This window comes from Pseudochaenichthys georgianus, chromosome 20 (genome assembly GCF_902827115.2).
Source record: "Pseudochaenichthys georgianus chromosome 20, fPseGeo1.2, whole genome shotgun sequence".
Taxonomy (NCBI): Eukaryota; Metazoa; Chordata; class Actinopteri; order Perciformes; family Channichthyidae; genus Pseudochaenichthys; species Pseudochaenichthys georgianus.
In genome coordinates this window covers 6,049,054-6,052,357 of record NC_047522.1, presented here as the reverse complement: position 1 = coordinate 6,052,357, position 3,304 = coordinate 6,049,054, and the positions used below count along the sequence as shown (strand labels likewise).

At 41.2% G+C, this 3,304-nt stretch overlaps 1 long non-coding RNA gene across 1 annotated transcript; it reads left to right on the top strand.

Moving 5' to 3' along the window:
• The first annotated feature begins 959 nt into the window (after positions 1-959).
• On the top strand, positions 960-2,603 carry LOC117465910 (uncharacterized). Its single transcript, XR_004554222.2, has 5 exons — positions 960-1,006; positions 1,103-1,165; positions 1,240-1,298; positions 1,373-2,442; positions 2,521-2,603. It is a non-coding gene; the product is annotated as an uncharacterized lncRNA (long non-coding RNA).
• The last annotated feature ends 701 nt before the right edge of the window (positions 2,604-3,304 follow it).

Here is a 3,304-nt window from a genome sequence, read left to right as displayed (position 1 = left end):
GTTTATAAAGCTTTGAATGGTTTAAGCCCAAAATACATTTCTGACATGCTGCTAAATTATGAACCATCCAGATCTCTCAGGTTTTCTGGGACTGGTCAGCTTTCTGTCCCCAGAGTCAGAACTAAACATGGTAAAGCAGCGTTCAGTTATTATGCTCCAAATATCTGGAACAAACTCCCAGAAACCTGCAGGTCCGCTGCAACTCTGACTACTTTTAAATCCAGGCTGAAGACTTTTCTTTTTGCCGCTACTTTTAATTGAACTATTCATATCTTAAACTGCACTGTAACTTTTATCCATGTAATTTTTCTTTTAATGTTTATTTCATTATCTTTGCTTTTTAATGACTGATTTTAAATGCCATTTTCTTAATGTCTTTCATTTTTTGTAAAGCACTTTGAATTGCCTTGTGTTGAAAGGTGCTATATAAATAAACTTGCCTTGACTGCTGAGGGAGGTCTGTAACAGCCCACCACCATGACCTGTGGACCCTTTGCCACTTCAATATTCAAGGCTAAAAATGTGAGTTGCTTGCTGATTTGGAAACCAACGTGGTTACACAGCTGCGCCACTGGTACAGCGCCCGGGGAGCAATGGGAGTGGGGGGGAAGGGGTATGTCCAGTGCCTTGCTCAAGGGCACCACGGCAGGGCGTGCATTATATAAAAATTAAAACAAAGACAATTCAACAACCAATACATTTTTTGAACACTTAGTATTTTTATACTTTAGCCGCACTTACTGTACAAACATATAATATATAAATGTAGGTTGCTCCCGACACATTTGTGTCTTTTCAATGTTTTATTCATGATTCATACAATGTATTGTCAATGAAAGGTTGCTGGACCTTTTCACATTGAACACACCTCAGTTGTCCTTGTTGGCAGGTGTTCCCACTTAAACAGTAATTAACACAGCCTTGAGGATCCTTTAAAAGAAGCTTCTTTGGATTCTGAAGACATTGTGGAAAGCTGCTTGTTGGAGACGCTTGTTGCAGTTAGCAGGTATTAACTGTGGTTTGGGTGTCTCATTTTTTTATTTGTACTTTGTGCTACCTAATTGTTAATATGACCACTTTTGTCTATGCTTTACCTCTACAGTTGCAAGAAGAAATCACACAGCGTACATATCCTGAATGTACCTGGATCTCTAACTAAAATCATGTACGTAGACAACTGACTTGTAGCTTATTGATTGGTAAGATTTAAACCTAATCTAAAATGAAATCTCTCTGCAGGATGTTGTGGATTTCCTGCATGCTTATTGGCTACATAACCTGTCGTCCTATACAACAAGGTGAGACGATATTGCCTTAAGATTTTTACAATAAAATAGAGTAAATTGCTAACATGTTTTTCCTTTTGAAACAGAAACTGCTGCTCCACGCTTCATGCATTGGCCACCCCCGTCTAGCTATCGGTATTGGGGAAGAAGGGCCAGATCTGACCCGGGCAGCAGCTCCTATCTACCAGTTGTACCCGTACTGAGATCTAACAACGCTCCTGAACTTCCCGCTCTTCTAGAGGCCAGTTCCAGTGCTGGCCCTGGCAATTACAGGGCTCCAAATGTCTACCGCAGCCCTAACATGGCTGTGGTTAAAGATGACTATGCTAGTTTAAGGGACGAACACTATAACAGCCCTGTGGTTCGTGAACCTGAGGTTGCTTATGCAGCGTCTAGATATGACACCAGTACTCCAGAGGACAATGTTGGTAGCTATTATAATTTTAAAGATGCTAGTTGGATGGATGGGCACTATAACAAACCTCAGGTCAGTGAGCCTGAGGTTGCATATGCAGGGAATGGGTATAACAGCAATATTCAAGTGGTCGACTATGGTAGCTAGGCCTGGTTTGAGCTCTGAACCTGAGCCAGTCTTCAGCGAGGTGGCTGGTCCCGCTCTTCTAGAGGCCAGTTCCAGTGCTGGCCCTGGCAATTACAGGGCTCCAAATTTCTACCGCAGCCCTAACATGGCTGTGGTTAAAGATGACGATGCTAGTTTAAGGGACGAACGCTATAACAGCCCTGTGGTTCGTGAACCTGAGGTTGCTTATGCAGCATCTAGATATGACACCAGTGCTCCAGAGGACAATGTTGGTAGCTATTATAATTTTAAAGATGCTAGTTGGATGGATGGGCGCCATAACAACCCTCAGGTCAGTGAGCCTGAGGTTGCATATGCAGGGAATGGGTATAACGGCAATGTTCAAGTTGTCGACTATGGTAGCTTAGCTAGGCCTGGTTTGAGCTCTGAACCTGCTGGTGAAGAGGAACCTGAGCCAGTCTTCAGCGAGGTGGCTGGTCTAGAGCCAGTCTCCTCCTTTAGCTCGCGTTCGAGATACCAACGCAAAAGGTCACAAGTTGCTCAAACCCGCTACATCCCAGGAGAGCCTGTTCCCTGGCACGCTCCAAACAAATATGTCTTCTAAAGACCTTGCTGGTAAGACACAATTTGCTAAATGCTTCTTTCTGTATCCATCATCCAACTGATGATTCACAAATGTTTTTGCTTTTGCAGGTCTTTAGTTCCAGATGACTGACTGCTGCTTTTCTTAATGTCAATATACCAATAAACTGTGCTTTCACAAAGGCTTTTGTAAATCTGTTTTTATTTTTGGAATGTTGGCACAGCATATGACTTTGGTGAAATTGCAAAACTTTTACAAATGCCTTCAACTTAAACTGCAGCCATCCAACTGCTCTGTAGAAACTGTGAAAAGGGGATGGCGTTGGTTTGGATTTAGTTTATTTTATTTTAAATGCTTGTGTTTACAGAAGTATTATCACATTTAGCCATGGGACACAAAACATGTTTTCAGTTCCTTTCAAATCTTTATTTAATCAGGTGAATCTCATGAGATCATCAATCTCTTTTTCAAGAGACCTGCAGCAGTAGGTTACACATGAAGACATAAAAACAAAACAGAAAAACAAAAAGGACATCATACAACACAGTTACAGATTTACATACTGATCAACATTTGAAGTGGCAACCACTTCAAGTATTGATTCTTGTGCAATAAACAAATCCAAAGCGGTCCCTGGTGTCTTTTTGGCTTTTGAAAATAGCATTACTTTAGTTTTATCAACATTTAAAAGAAGTTTTAGTTAGAGCTGAGTCTGAATAATAAAAACAGCCTGCAATTTAACAACAGCCTCCTTAATGGAGGGACCTACACAATACATCCCGGTATCGTCTACCTAAACTGTTGTAGATGGAGAATAATAGTGTACCTAAAAACGGAACCTTGTGGTACACCATTAGTAATGTTTAACCACTCAGATATGAGCCCATCAAATTG